This window comes from Paroedura picta, chromosome 1, assembly GCF_049243985.1.
Source record: "Paroedura picta isolate Pp20150507F chromosome 1, Ppicta_v3.0, whole genome shotgun sequence".
Taxonomy (NCBI): Eukaryota; Metazoa; Chordata; class Lepidosauria; order Squamata; family Gekkonidae; genus Paroedura; species Paroedura picta.
The window spans coordinates 80,186,211-80,203,286 of record NC_135369.1 but is presented as its reverse complement, the minus strand read 5'-3'; the positions used below and the strand labels follow the sequence as shown (position 1 = coordinate 80,203,286).

The window sequence follows — 17,076 nt, the reverse complement described above, 5'->3', positions numbered from 1 at the left end:
GATTTTTGCTGTTGTTTCTGTAATTCTTTGCACTGGGTACACAGAGTCACACAGCACTGATTGGGCAATCACTCAGCCCTGCAAAATAGTTTTAATGAGTAGTTCTGCAGGGAGTTAGAACAGAAATCCCATATTCCCAGTGCTTATATTCCTCCAGTCTTATCTTCCCCTGTTAAATGGGAACTGAGCAAGGCAACCAGGCCTACCCACTGTTTAGCTGTTGGGGCTTAGAGATCTAAGCCAACAGGCCTTGCCTTCCACTCTGAAGCTTTCCCAGTCTGGTAGCCAGATGATGGTGGGGAGAGAAAGCTTGGATCAGAAAGCATGTTAAGATGTGCTTTCTGTTTAAAACCTCCTCCCCATTATTTTGCCAGCTAAGTGTGAGTGTACTTACAAGGGAATATGTGCCTACTACACATTACACTCCCAGCCCAAATCTATGATCAACTAGTCAGCAGGAAGAGGAAGGAAAAAGGTTTGGAAGAGTCTGTTGCAGCCTGAGCTACTTGCTATTTCCCAGTCCAAACATTCTCACAGGTTTGTTGGTGGGAAATAATGCAGAATCCAAGTGCACTACACAGAGTTTATTGGAAAGAGGACAGGATAAATATATTATAAAATAAAATCTGGAACGACAATTCAAACATCACTATTTTCATAAATTTCAGCTAAACTTGTAAGACACTTGGGGGATGATCCAGTATCCCATCACATTCATCCCTCCTCTTCCCCTATGAGTAAATAGTGCCCAATCATTGATCATCATTCCATCGCTGGTAATTGTATGACACATACAGGGCTTCATGTCTCACAGTCCATATAGGAGAGAGGATGGCCCTACATAGTACTAGTACACAGATATGCTTCCAAAAGTCTTAAGATTCACTAGCAATTTAATTTTTAAAAGGATCATGCCTCCTCATGCCTAATTTGATTAACCAAGAGATTTCTCACTCCTCTCTCAATTTTGAGTGAATCAACTATATCAAAAATCAAATTGGAATTAATAACTATAATATGCTTCCCAGAAAACAAGATATTCATACTGCATTATACAAACTAGCAGTCTATCAATCAGTATCCATATAATGTAATTTTCATAATTACAAGGCAAAATGTTACCAATGATTATACACAATTTAATTCGATGAGACTAGTGTGTGTAAATATATTTGATCAAAATAGTATTTTAATTTCTAGTTCTTCAGTAATATATCAAAACTAAAAAATACCGCAAAATAATTTTGTCAAATTTATCTCTTTTCTTAAAAAAAACAAAACTCTACAGAGAATTTCTTGTTAGAGATGCCAAAAATTGTCAGTCAAATTAAAAAATCAATAGGACCCAACGTTGTTCTTCTTTGACCAAACATTTTCAAGCCAAATATTTTCTCACTTCCTTTTATATGTTAAAATATTACTCGGCCTCAAGCCAAGAGAAAAGGGATATAAATATTTTTTAATAAAATACATTTTAAAAACTGTATATTAACATAAATTCTTCTACAAATTATCACCAGGAAGTGCTCATCTTTGACGAGAGTTAAATCCAATGCATATATATACTCCTCAATTTGTGATCAACTTGTATAATCAGTGCTGAGCCCTTGCATTTGACAATATGATATAGACATGTTTCAAAGCTTTGCACATATGGTCAAAGTGATCCACAAGCCCTAAAATGCATTAATTATTCATTGTATACTTTTTACATTTTTTAACCTATTCTGGCTTTTATGTGAGAAATTAAAGTTTAAAAATTATTAATTCTAGCAAGTTTTGAGTGTTTCCTATAATGCTAAATACATTGTGACACAAAACAGGTAGTTTTCTTATGTCTTGACATATTAATTATATCTGTAATCATGACATTACTGTTATAGGAAGTATGCAGTGTCATTTAGGAGTGCATATCAATATTAACGTGCAGATATGCTTCTCTGAAGATTTTGCAAAGTTAAATAAATAGGAGTATAGAGCAAGAAAAATATATTTTTCTGGATTAAATATTGCAGAATGCAAGGTCTTGATTTGCATAGAAATTTTCACTAAATTATACATCGAACAAAAGTAGAAGAAAGGCTTTGAAAAATTTTTCTGCATTTTGTGGAAGGCACAAAAAAGCTTGAAAACTGAAGCTGAGAAACTACCCGGCAAGACAACATGCACACCTACACAAATATGTGCACTTTCCTTCTTAAATATTCAACCTGAGGAATACTTTTTGTAAAACAAAAGGTTAACCAACACATTTTAAACAATTTGTCGAACACAAAACATGCAGGAGTCCTAAGCAGTTCTATGTTGCATTTCATTCAATTGGGATTACTCATAGGAAAGCATTTTTAGGATTGAAGCCACTGTCTCCTGTCCCTTGGGAGCGTCATAGAGCTCTACAAATAGCTACAGTATTACCGATTCTGGACAGTGGTTGCTGCACCAGGCTGCCGCCAAAAATTTGCAACAGGGCTATTCACCCCACTGCTTCCTGCACCCCATGAAAGAACCTTTTGGGCAGCATACCAGGTCCGCTCTGAATTACTGCCTCCCAATGGAGGTGGCTCTCACGTTCCTGAGAACAAAAGAAAATGCCCCAGTCAGCTCTGCCCCACCATGAAGCCCCGAGGAGCCAATGGGCTATTTTTTGTCCCTCCCCAGCCACAAGGGTTGGTGCTGGGATATGCCCTGTTGGCACCCAGCAGAAAAGGGAACACATCCGCATTCTTGTGTCAAATTTCCTGTGCCAAATTTCTTTAGCTTTCACCCTACAAAGGATCTGTGCATATTGCTTAACGTCAGAAAGACACAAAGACGACTGCTGGCTTTCATAATTCCAGTGGATTGACTCCACTTGTTTGCTTGTTTACAGAGGAACTAAGGGTGCAACTTGATACCAAAGGCACCATTGTATATCTGTTTTAAAATCATGGCCTGAAACATTTCTTTTTCTCCCCCTCTTTACTTTTTTATCTTGAGACATCTAGCTGGCAGAAATGTTCTGAAGAATCTGAAAGCTTGCACACTGTTTTATTTAATTTTAATTGATCCCAATAACAACTATTATGTAGATTAAGTTCTGGTTTTAGATTTTGATTTTGGCACCAGCATAACATTACACTAGTGACAGCCATAGCACAACTGAATAAAACTCCCATAAAATCCATGGAGTGTGAAATAGCAGTCCACATCCCCAGTCTTCCACCATGTTCTCAAAACTATAGCACAGCATAGGATACCAGATAGCTCTCACACGTACTATGCAAACCCAAGCCAGGACACTTGCATCTCAAATGCTACTACCCATGCCATGAGGCTACATCTCTTTGGCTTCATGTCAGGCATTACTAGAACACATTTGGGAGGTCTTTGGTGATTAAAACCTTGTTGAATGAGCATTTTGCAAATAAAGGTAGCTTGGTGCACTAAAGAATAAATACTGTTGCAGCATACAGCTAACACTGCTCTGCTCAAAAAGCATAGTTACTCCAACTCAGGATATCAACAGCAAATAGAATACACACTTCCAACACAGCACACAAATACAGTGCACCCTACACAGGTAAACAAGAGAAGGGGGCCTGATCAAGCTGTGTCCACAGTAAGGTAAAGGTAAAGGTATCCCCTGTGCAAGCACCGAGTCATGACTGACCCTTGGGGTGACGCCCTCCAGCGTTTTCATGGCAGACTCAATACAGGGTGGCCTTGCCAGGGCCTTCCCCAGTCATTACCGTTTTACCCCCCAGCAAGTTGGGTACTAATTTTACCGACCTCGGAAGGATGGAAGGCTGAGTCAACCTTGAGGCAGCTGCTGAGATCAAACTCCCAGCCTCATGGGCAGACAGCATGAGACAGCATTTCTGCCGCTTACCACTCTGCGCCACAAGAGTAAATGCAAACAATTCCACGCCAGTGCAAGTGGGGCACACAGGAAGCAGAACCACATACCACAGTGACAGCCACTCCACTGCAACTGTTGCCCAACAAGTCAAATACATTTAATAGTTGCAGTATTAGAAGCTCAAAGAGCAGCCAAAACAGGACACTTACGCAAAGCTCCAACAAACTTCCTAAACAGGGATAGCTAAACATTAGTTCATTTGCTACACTATGTCCCCGAAAAAGGTACCTTTCATCATGTGGAAACCATTGAAAAGGACCAGAGAGCTGCAAGAGCACCGCAATCAGAGTTGGGGAGGCTGCTTGCTATTTTCTCTCACTGTGTAAAAATTATGGTTTTCTTGGTTTTTGGTCTGTTGCTAGCCAAAAGCTTTCTTGCCAGCACCCCTCTGTAGAGGGACTTATACCCATGACTCCCTTTACCAATGATCTACTGGAGAAATGACACAAATACTCTGTGAATGTACAGAAGAGTGTTCCCATTCTGCTGCCATTGTGTGTGTCCCAAGGCTCTTACTCATGTAACAGTCTATCCTGCAGCTGAGATCAAGGAATATGTTTCCTTCACTTCATTCTTTGTTCCATTCTGCAGGTACATGGACACATCAGCATGATCTAGTTGGCTACTTCTCTGTCTGTATATCCAGACTGGCAACATGCCAATGCCCAGAATTCATATTGAGCTCTCTAGATCCACAGAACCTGCCTACTGTCCTATCTCACATCTAGCATTTCTGGGGACCAAATACCAGCATTCCTGGATGAAGTTTCAGTCCTAGATTCATCCCAGTCAGGTTTCCAGCCTGGCTATGGGGTGAAGACAGTGCTGGCTGCCTGATCACTAGCTGGTGACTTTATGCATCCTCTTGCCCAACTGGTTTGTACTTGGGTGACATCAAAACGCAGATGACACCCAGCTCTGCCTCCTGGTGGATGGCTGCCCAGTTTCACTAGCCAGATTTCAGGAAGCTGTGACAGGATGGATCAAGCAGAGTAGCCTGAAGCTCAACCCTTCAAAAACAGGGGTTCTGTGGCTAGGCAGAAAGAGTCCAACCGAGGAAGCACGACTACCCAACTTGGATGGATTCCAAGTATCGGTAACTCACTCTGCCAGAAATCTAGGCATGATCCTAGATGCCTCCCTTTCAATGGAGGCACAGGTCACAAGAGAAGTGCAGCTGGCATTTTTCTACCTATGGCAAACCAAACTACTAGCACCGTACTTGGCCCCAGAATACCAAGCCAGTGATCCATATAACTGTCACTTAGACTGAACTCCTGCAATTCACTCTGTGCAGGCCTACCCTTATTCCTGAACCAGAAACTACAACTGCTCCAGAATGCAGCAGCCTGATTTCTTACGGGAACAGAGGGCCCACAATCAGCCCATACTCCAACGGCTGCAATAGCTACCAATTGAATCCTGGATCAAGCTTACGGTTTGGGATTACCTTTAGGGCCTTACACCGTTTGGGTCCAGCATACCTGATAGACCGCCTCTCCATTTATGCCCCCTAAAGGCCACTACACTTGGCCAACATCAACTGGCTACTGATCCTGGCTCCAACAAAGCATGTTTGGCCTCAACCAGGGCCAGGTGATCCTAGATGCCTCCCTTCATCTTGGCCCCCATCTGGTAGAATGAGCTCCCAAGACATCCAGGCCTTATTGGAGCTAAGACAGTTCCGCAGGGCCTGCAAAATAGAGCTCTTCAGCCAGGCATTTGATTAAATTCAGTGACAACATCTACTGTGCCCCCAGAACCCACTCTGATTCAGATAGGCCCACTCTGCAGGGTTGCTGTGGTAATGTTACCTGTGAAAAATGTTTTACTGTCTGCTTATGTTATGATTATTGTTGATGATGTCTCATTGTTATTGATAGAGTTATTGAATTTACATTGTACTCTCATATTATATTCTCTGTAAACTGCTCTGAGCTGCATGGAAGGGTGATATATGGAAAAAAAAATAAAAGTAACGTGCCAAAATAGAACTCTATCAGTTAATATTTTACTTCTCAAAGCTCTATTGAAAGAGTAAAGTTTTCACTACTTTTTGACATCCAAACAAGCTCAGAGTTTATGGTCAGGTGGGACAGTGCTACCACATAAAACAGGGGTAGTCAACCTGTGGTCCTCCATATGTTCATGGACTACAATTCCCATGAGCCCCTGCCAGCAAACGCTGGCAGGGGCTCATGGGAATTGTAGTCCATGAACATATGGAGGACCACAGGTTGACTACCCCTGACATAAAAGACCATGTTCATAGTCATTGTTAGTCTAACCACTAAAACCAAGTAAATTTGGAGAAGACATTATCAAAGTAAGAGATTGTTTTAAATGACATTGTGCAGGGGGTTGGACTAGATGGAATAATGACCCTGGAGGTCCCTTCCAACTCTACGATTCTATAATTCTACATACTGAGCCCTTAAGAGTTGATTTACGAATCTTGGCAATATTTGGAACTTCTGAGGACAAATGGAGGCATTTAGAATTTTAGATAACCACTGGCATAAGCTTTTAAGAGTCAGTGGAAAAGAGCTGTTTTATATTATCCCATCATGAAGATAAGAACACATAAGAAGAGACCATTCTGGATCAGACTAGTGCTCCATTTAGTCTAGCATGCTATTTCACACAGAAGCCAAGCAGTGGCCCTAGAGGATCAACTATCAAGGCACAGAGGCCAAGGCCCTCTTGTGATGTGCCTCCTAGCACTGGATTTCAGAGCCTTTCAATATGCTGGGTCCCTTTACTCACCATGACTAGTAGCCACTGATGTACCTATCTTCTATGAATCTGTCTAACCTCTTTTAAAGTTACTACATCAATTAGCAGCCAATGTCACAATTTAATTAACCACTGAGAAAAAAAGTATTTCCTTCTGTCTACCCTGTATCTATTGCCCATCAATATGCTGGGTGCTCATAAGTTCCAATATTATAGGATAGAGAGAAAAAGCTCCCACTGTGTACTTCCTCCATGTCGTGCATACTTTTATAAACATCGATCAATTCTCCCCCATCAGCTATCTTTTTCCTCCTAAACTAAAATATTTGGACTCCTCAGGATTTCCTCATAAGAAAGCTTGTGTCCCTTGATGAACCTGGTTAGCCTCTTATGTACTTTTTCCAGCTCTGCAATATCCTTTTTGAAATATGAACATCAAAACTGTATACAGTATTCTAAATGCAGGCACACCACTGTTGTATACAAAAGTTTTGCATTATTGGCTGTTTAAATCCCAATTGTTTCCTAATAATCCCTAGAACAGAGTTTGCCTTTTTCACTGCTGCCACAGATTGAGTTGACATGTTTATTGAGCTAACCACTCTCCACCAAAAGTCTCTTTCAATCTTGGTCACAGCAACTTTAGAATCCATCAGTACATATTTGGTTGGATTTTTGTTGCAGTGTGCATCAACTTGCAATTACATAGACTGACTTCTACTTACTCCATTGTTGCCCACCCATCCAATTTAGATAGAATAATCCATCTTGGTTTTCACCCTCTTTAACCACTCCTTGCGGAGCGGATAAAATAAAGCAGTAAGAGCCCCGAGGGCGGGCCCTGTCCAGAATGAGGAAGGGTGCCGATAGGCCTCTTCCCCCGGACTGACAATCGGAGGGCCCAATCGGCAGGCGCAGATTGTCAGTCCGGCGGGAAAAGAACCACTAACTGCAACATCAATAGGACCTCCCAAATTTATCCATCATAACTGGCTTCAGTACAAAACATTAACTGGAGTGCAGATGAGATTCAGTGGTAATACACTTGCATACAAAATGTCCCAGGTTCAGTCCAGGCATGTAATCCAGTGCCACTGCCAGACAGAAAAGACAGTAGTGATAAGTACAGACCCATGGGTTGGGTTACAGGTATTTAGCAATACCTATGAACATTGGACAGTGATATCACTTGCTTGTGCTGTATGCCTACATGCTGCTGCTGTGGCCCCAGTAGCTCCACCACTTTGTTCTGATATCCCCTGCTAAGAATACTGCCTCTCCATCACCTTCAGCAGAGGTGGGGATAGGGATGTGACCCACCACATAGGCATCTAGGTGCATCAACCATCTGACTCAGTATAGAAGAATTCCATTTGTTTCTCTGGTTCTGTTAAAAAGTAAAATAGAATAGAGTGTTAACTGCACATAGATAACACTTAACTACAGACAATCTTTTCCCAACACTATCAAGAACATCAAGGTTAGTCAAGAGCATCTAGGCATGTGTGTAATGTAGCAAGGAGATCCTAAGATTGTCTGGCAGCCAAGTAAGAGATGTTTGGAGGTGGTTTGCCACTGCCTGCCTCCCTCCACATTCTAGCCCTGGTATTTCTTGGAAGTCACCCAAATGCTAGTCAGGGCCAACCCTGCTTAGCTTCTAGATCTGATGGCTTAGCTAGATCCCAGAAGAATATTGTGATTGATGAAAAGAAGAGCAACTGAGGGTTCCAGGAGAATAAACACAGTCACAATACAGGATTGTTTGCATGACAGTAAAGAAATTACTGCAGCCTGTCTATGTAAGTTAGCAGAGCTCATGAAAGAGCTAGCATCCCTCCCACACACACAAACACACACACACATCAAAATCTTCATTTAAGTAGCACGGATGAATGGCAAAGACACACATGAAATGCAAATTATCACTGGCTCCAACATACCAGAGTCAGTTATTAGTTAGGCTCATTTGGAACATCCTAAACTGAATAAAGGCAAGCGAGTATATATCCAGACTTCAAGGCTGTACTGAGACATCATGATAAATCACAGTTCATAAACCTAAGGCTAAATTACCCTCCAGCTTAACATGATGTCTTTATAAAGCCTGCCCATAAAACTGTGGAAATGTGTATTGTTTGCAAGAAATACTAATGTGATAGTGAAAAAAACACTAGTGATTGTACACAATGCCCAGTCGTCATGTACTGTGTTCAAGTAAAGTTGCAAAATGTGCACAAGTGACCATATGAATAAGAAAGGAGATACACTGACTCACTGAAATAGAATACCACCTGTGGAGACAGAACCATACATGAATCCTCAAAATCACTGTCCTGTTTAAAATGCCATTTCACAGTTTTGAAATTGTTCTTTCCATAGCTATGACTATAGTTCTGTTCCTCACTGTCAGCAAAACAATTACAACAGCAACAAAGACTTGCTGGTGGTGGACCAGGCACCAAATGCAGGGTCAGCTCTGCTTAGCTTCCGAGAACGGATGAGACTGGACTTGTCTGGCCTGTTCAGGTCCCAGAGGATATTGGGAACAAAGAAAAGGAGAGCAACTGAGATTTCCATGAGAATCAACAGTCACAATACTGTATGACAGTAAAGAAATCACTGTGGACTGCCAGCATAAGTCCTCATGGGTCCCCCAGCCCTTGGCATTTCCTTGGCTAAGGGAGGTGTGGAAAACCTGCTACTGCTAGCACCTTCTGCTTGTCTTGCACAGGATCCAGCCTAATATTTTTAAATTTGTAGCACAGGTAATTAGGTCTTTCCCAATTCTAGAGAATTCTGTATTTATTCATCTGCATGCTACATTTTATTTGTTTTTGCCCTGACATACCAAAAAGCTTCTCCAAGTAAAGGAATCAGAAACTGCATAGAATCATAGAATAGAATCATAGAGTTGGAAGGGGCCATACAGGCCATCTAGTCCAACCCCCTGCTCAGCGCAGGATCAGCCCTAAGCATGTGTCCAAATATTTAACTCTGAGGGAGCAATCCTAAACAGGCCTACTCAAAATAAATCCCATTTTATTCCATGGTGATTACTCCCCAGAAAGTGTCCTTAGGATTGCAGCCAAAATTTGTTTTCAAAGTGATCTAAATTAACAAGACTTTTGTCAAACAAATGATACCTGCCCTGATTCACAAATTCTTGTGAGCAGGAGGTAGCTGTGCCTGCTCAACAGGGAAGCACAAAGATTAACTATGATTCCACTGATGGTTGTAAGAGGGAAGGGGAGCAGACCTTTAAACTACCTCCAACATTTCTGTAGCACTAGATTACCTATTTGGCAAATACACATGCAGATCTGATCTCTAAATTGTAAACAGTGTCTTTTTGTGCACAAATGGTTCAAAAAACAAGCCATTCAAGATTTACGTACTTTTATCCTCCTTCCTCCAAGGAGCTAGGGCGGTATACATAATTCTCTCCTCCATTTTATGTTTCCACTACGCTGTGAGGTACTTATGAAGCGATGTAATATGGAATCAGGCCATTCCTCTATTAAGGCCATTACTGTTTACTTACAGTGGCAATGTTCCTCAGGGTTTCAGCCAGAAGTAAGGTTAGGTTGGCAGGAGCTTTACAACTAAGCAGAGGTTTGAACTTAGGTATCCCAGATCCTAGTTTGAATTTTTAACTACTATACCATACTGGCTTGTTCTTATAAGAGGGAATATCCTTTACAGGGATAGTGCAATTCTTCTGGGCACTTCTACATTGAAATAAATGAAATCTCGATTTAAAAAGTAAAATCAGGGAGTTAACTGAATGAGAACCACGAGCCATCAAACAAACAAACAAACAAACAAATAAATAATAATAACCCATGCACCATCTAGTTCTATTCCTTGCCCCCAAGATAATCCCAAACTTAAAGCATCCCATTCAGATGTCTGTGGACAACAGTGATTTTAAAACTGCTACTTACATACACCACATTTTGAGGCAACATCTTTATTCTATCCATGAAAACTAATCAACATGAGTTATTTAAGGGGAAAAATTTATACTAAAATATATTTAATGTTCTTAAAGAACAATTAGGTGTCATTAAACACTTTATCCATCATCTAACTCTAGTAATTATTAATTCATTCTCATACTGAATTCCAAACCTCCTTTTGTTTAGAATTTGTAACTAATAACAATCTTCTTTGACATATTACCTAAAAACAAAATGGCAAAACCATGCAAACTGGCTATTTCTGCCACATACGTTGGTGATTTACATTTGCTTTTAGCTCTATAATTTTTTGTAACAGTTCTTTCCCTATCTCCATTTCTTTTAACCACCTTCTGTCATTTTAATGTACTATATATTTACAATATATTTATCTTCATTAGTGCTTTGTAAAGAAAGCTAGTATTATTCTTTACAAAAGATCTGTTTGAAAACTTTAACTGATCAGTCTCTCAGGAACAGTCTAATAATGATACTCGTCCAGTGGCTGAACAGAGAATAAAAGTGTAATGAAAAGTTAATGAATAAACAAACTGGATTGTTTTAAGTATGAAGAAATCAAAGGGACTGAAGTATTATTACCATTTTATATATGTGTTGCACTGAGGGGGGAGGCCACACAATTAGTGCAGTATCTTACAGCAGGGAATTCAGATATGCAGACCACAAAGCTACACAAAACAAGAAAAATTCAACAAATGTATTGACATGACATTTGTTCTTTTTATAAATTGTTATTATTTAAATGCAAACAGTGCCCTGATTCATTTGTGTACATATTTTGGATGAAATTTCTATTAAAAGATAATGAGAAATCCACAGAGAAATTAAACTTTAGCTCCTAAAATACAATATAACAGCCATACCACTATGTAAATGTCTGTCTAAATAATCTCTTATAAAGTACCTTGTAGTAACAAAATGAACAAACAACAAAAACAAAAAACAAAGGCAGAGAAACAAAGAAGAATACCTGAAAAAATTAAAGTATTAATGAACTGTTAATCTAACTAATACAATATAAGTAATAAATACTAGTGCACAGAATAACATGAGATGAATCTTATCTCATGGTCATGGACACTGATTCACAACTGGGTCTTCCAAGTAAAGTTTAAAACTGTGACTGAGTGAAACTGATAAAAATCAGATAGTTTTCTTGATTATATTTGCTGTGCATGAAAGTATGGTGATAAAGGGTATATTTATCAATCCAGTCTTAAAATCTATATCCAATATTACCTGAGAGAGTGTGAACAAAACACCTGTTTGTAATAAGAACTGCTATCAAAATAATTGTAATAGTTTTACTCTCTCAAGTAGTAATAAATTTATCAAATCTTAAAACTATAAAATGATGTTGGTTTAACTATTTGAAAGGTTTCTTTCAGATATAACAATGAAGGGCACAAAATACTCAACTCCTGAACTAATTATCAAGATGAAAGAAGGTGGGGAGGAACATGGATAATTAGTGTGTAGCCTCCCCCCCCAAACCCCCACATACATTTATTCTGTATATGCACACACAGCAGCAGCATCATAAACCGTCTCAAGTTCTTGCCATTATTCAGTTCGACATCTGCACATGTTTATGCGTCTCTCCAAACAACCTCTTGAACACCCTGCTGGAGCTGTCAGTTTTTTTTCTTCTCCCTATCTGGCAGATGGCAAGTCAACAATCGGCATCAACAGCAGCAGAATATCTCTCCCCTCCATTCTACCCCCCCCCCCAAAACAGACACAATAATAACTTCTTTGTGCTTTGCCACAATGCAGCTGCTTAAACCATTTCGCTACAAGGCTGCTTTGCTTTAATAAAAAAAAATCCCTTCTGTCAAGTCTAAAAAGCAGCATAATGTTAAGCAAGCTAAAGCCACAGCACAGCTGCAAACGGGCAGACACATTGACAGCTCCTCCCTTAACAAAGCCCTGTGAATTGAAGGGGGTTCATCTGAGGCTCACACAGTAATTAGTATAAAAAAGTCCGACAGCCTCTATTATGCTAGAGGAAAAAAAACTGGACAGAACTGGGCTGCTGTTTTGCGTCAAGAGTTCTGTGCAAAGTAGATAAATCGTGTTGGGTTTTTCCCCTCTCTTTTTAAAGACAGTAATAAGGAGGATGAGAGAAGCTAATTTGAAAACTTGGACACAGTAATTGTACCATATGGTGAACATTTATCCCTTCTGAAATACACGCAAACAGTCACTTACATGCACAGTGCTTTGTTTTACAGTTGTTATTCTCTCTACCACATTCACAAAGATGGATCTGAATATCTGATACTCCAGGGAAGTTGCACATAATTAGCAACAAAAATGCCTGGGCATTACACACTGACTTGCACAAAAATTTACCACAATGCAGAACAATCGTGTCCCCCAAAATATAAAAGGTCACCTGGAATGGGCAGTGGTAATTAAATCATAAATAATTTGCTAATGACTTTTCTTAAGACTGAAAAATGCTAATACTAATTACAGCATACTCTAGACAGTACATTTAAAGAGGTCACTATGCCAGATACGGCTATTTTAAGAAAAGACATGCAAAACCGCTTCAAAACAATATACCGTATTTGGCATTCTAAGAACCACAATGTCAAAACATCTGTAAACATTTCCCCAAAATTTGCTGAATGGCAAAAAAAAAAATTGCCTGGGTCAAAAAGGTAGATAAAGTATCTATATTTTATAAACTATATATTATAAACGATATGTGATCTATTTTTCCTTAATGCAGAAAAAGTGCCTGAGATTTATAGCTTTTTTCAGCACAAATGGATCAAAAAATAATGGGGGAATCATGCAAGATATGGGTGGGAAGCATAGCTGTATACATGGCCAACCAGAATCCCTCCCCATCCATCCCATCATTGGCCATTTTGGGAGGGGGGGCATGTCAACATGACCATATATCACCCAGTAACAATTTTTTCAAAAAGTATATACGAATTAATTATCTCCCACATATTCAGGAAACCCTTCCAAGGCCGTCAAGAAACCCAAGGTTTTCATGAAACCCTGGTTGAGAAAGCCTGGTATACACATATGCAAAATCACAACAAAAAGAACACTATGTTCAACTACTGGCTTAGCCTAGGAAAAAACAGCTAAAACTACAATTACACCCATACCACAACTGGAAACTATCAAAATTTATATTTACACTTTAAAAAAATGTACTAGTTCAAAACCCATTATGTCTTATATATGAAATAATGTTACTTAGGTTCAGTGTTATATTAGTGTAATGGTTTCTTGATAACTGCCAACAAGTTCAAGGTTCCGGTACCAACCTTTGAGACCATATGTATTTTGGGACCGGTGTACCTGAGGGATTGCCTAAGTGATTATGGTCCTGAAGAGCACTTCACTCAGCCAGTTCAAACCAGCCAGTTATCCTGGGCCCTAGAAAAGTACCATGGCCAGGGCATTTTTGGTCCTGGCCCCTACTTGGTGGACTGACCTCCTGGAAGAGCTGTGGGCTATTCAGGAACTCCCTCAGTTCCAAAGGGCCTATAAATCAGAGCTCTTCCACCAGGCTTCTGGTTGGGGCCAGTAAAAGACTAATGATACCAACAAGAGGGCCCTCCCTGAGATTAAACCCACCCCTGGAGATGGGGGGGGATACTGAAACTAAGGTTTTTAGCTGATGTGGGTCGATGTTATTTTATTTGTTTTTAATGGTTGGATATTTAATGTATTATTGATTTTAATGATATAAACCACCCCAAGCAAGTATATACCAGGGGGAGCTCTAAAGAAATTTAACTATAAAACAAAATAAAAAGTTACTACTGATTTATCAACAAATGGAAATACTTATTCTCAATAGAAAGTTTGCTCATAAACAATAAACAAATGACCCTTATATTAAGGATAATTTAGTACTACAAATAATGTGAGAACTCACTAACGTGCTTAATATTTCTGATTATTAAAGTGCTAGTGTGTCAAAGACTGGTTCAAATGTAATTTTTAAACACTAAGTCACTGTCTTCGAACTGGTCTCTACCAACCCAATCCTTCCTACAGTATGGAGATATGCATATCTTGGGAGGGGAAGGATCACACATGAATTCAACCAAATGCTATGCCAGCATACTTCGTGATACAACATCAGCACAAATCATAGCACTGATAGGAAAAGGGTTGGACCCAGGGGTATGGCATGAGTTAATTGGCTCCCTAAGCCACCCCAGCTAGAGTGCAGCCTCTACTCCCCACAGAATTAGCAGCAAGTTATTCCATCAAAAACCATGGAGCAGCCCAAAGGCACTCATACAACAGAAAATACCAAGAAAATACCCCTTCTCAACCACTACCAGAAGCATAGCTCTGCCCAAAAATTCCAGTGGAGCACTGGAAGCTCTGCCCAAAAATTCCAGTGAAGCACCACAGTCACACCCAATCACACCTCTTCCCAGCAGTGCCCAAACTCCCTCACCCATGCCAAAGCACAGTCCCCCAAATCAGTACGTGGAGCATATGACATGAGATTCTATCTCAGAGGACTCTGCCACACACTGAAAGAGCCTACAGCATTATTCATCGGTGGTGGGAGAAGTTCAGAGAGGACTACCATATTTACTACCATGACCCCTGTGAACGGGTCGTTTGACCCTCAAAGGGGTCCTGACCCCCAGGTTGAGAACCACTGGATTAGATGAATAGCCTTACACTGGCTGGTCTCTTCCCTGCAGCACCGGACACAGAGTGGCAGTGTGGGAAGAACTGTCTAGATCTTTTACGCATTCCACAGGGGGCAATACTCTCACCCACACTTTTCAACATCTATATGTTGGTCCAAGGTATGGGGCTAGGTTGTCATCAATACGCTGATGAAACCCAGCTCTATCTCCTAATGGCTGGCTGGCTGGACTCCACCTGGAAACATTTGCCAGTTGTTTAGAAGCAGTGTCTGTATGCCTCAGGCAGTCAGCTGAAACCCCTCCAAGGCGGAGGCCCTGTGGCTGAATAGAAGGGGGCAGGATCAGGAAGCAGGCCTCCCCTGCCTGGATGAGGTGCAGTTTATGGCTTTGCCGGCAACCAGTAATTTGGGGGTGATCTTTAATGACTCCTTGTGTATGGAGGTTCAGATCATGAAGGTAGGCCGCACAGTGTTTTACCATCTCCACGAAGCTAGGCTACTAACGCCCTACCTGTCCCCAGACCACTTGGCCACAGTGTTCCATGCAATGGTCACTTTCAGATTAGACTTCTGTAACTCGCTCTACGCAGGCCTTCCCTTTTCTCTGACCCAGAAATTGCAGTTGGTGCAGAATGCAGCTATTAGGGTACTAAGATCACCTTGAAGGGCCCATGTCCAGTATCTGCTGAAGCAGCTGCACTGGTTACCAAATAGCTTCCAGATCAGGTTCAAGGTTTAGGTTCTTACCTTTAAGACCATCTGCAGTCTGGGCCCTGCATATCTGAGGTACCGCTTGTCTCCTTATGCCCCTCCCCCACAGGGCTCTTCACTCTGCAGGTCTGAAACTGCTGGTTAACCCCAGCCCCTGGGAGACACACCTGGTCTCGACCAGGGCTTTCTCAGTCCTGGCCCCGACCTGGTGGAATGAGCTCCCAGAATACGTGAGGGTCTTGCCGGAGTTATCAATGTACCACACAGCCTATAAGATGGAGCCCTTCCACCAGACATTTGGATGAGGCCTGGTCAGGAAAATCAGGTCACTCCTTATATAGGGCCTTGTAGAGCAGGGGTCCCCAATCTGAGGTCCGCAGGCCACATGTGGCCCCCGACCTCTTTCTGTGTAGCCCCTCCAACCTGCTTGTCTGCTCCTATCACCCTCAGAGCATTTTCCTTCAGACCCATAATGTTCTTTCTGCCTCAAGAGGCACCATCTACTGCTGTTTATCCTGTTCCTTTCTTGCAAAAATGACAATATCAACATTGTTTGTTTTGGGCTCCATGGTTCCTTCTGTCAGCCCCCTCTGGTTCTTCTCCTCCATAATACTATTTTGCCATTCGAGTTGCTTTGAGAGCCAGAAAAGATCAGGCACCCATACCACTCAGCTTTTTAACTCCCCCTCTCCATGAATTACCATGTTGAAGCTATGTATGTATATTAGGAAGGTAAAGTCACTGTGTGAATGGGTTCAGAAGTCAGGTCTGCTTTTGCAAAAAAAAAAAAGTATGGAAAGGACAGTAAAAGGCCTGATATTTTTGCAAAAAAAGGATACAAGGTGTTTGCATATTGAACATTTCTAGAGGTTCCATCCATCAAAGCAAGTGGATTCCAAAGTTACTGGTGAGTTTGCTGCTGCCAGCAAAAGCATTCTTCCTTCCACAACATGAATTGGTTGCACTGAATTCTGGCCTTGTTTACTTCTGCCTCTTGTCCCTTCACTTCATCTAAGAGTCTTCTTATACATCTGTGATTGCAGGAGCCGGTGAGCGGCCCCTTGAGTACTTTCTTAGCAGAGAAGCTTATGGCATTCCCC

General features: G+C 40.9%; 1 protein-coding gene across 7 annotated transcripts in view; it reads right to left on the bottom strand.

Annotated features, from left to right (window-relative positions):
• Positions 1 to 17,076, bottom strand: part of AKT3 (AKT serine/threonine kinase 3) — a 221,104-nt gene that overhangs the window by 133,233 nt on the left and 70,795 nt on the right. Inside the window, exon 4 of one of the 7 annotated variants that reach the window (XM_077344821.1) lies at positions 7,845 to 8,021. The exons of the other annotated variants lie outside the window; for them this stretch is intronic. The gene's annotated coding sequence lies outside the window, so the exon portion shown is untranslated. The remainder of the gene's footprint in view (positions 1 to 7,844; positions 8,022 to 17,076) is intronic. 7 annotated transcript variants of the gene reach the window in all.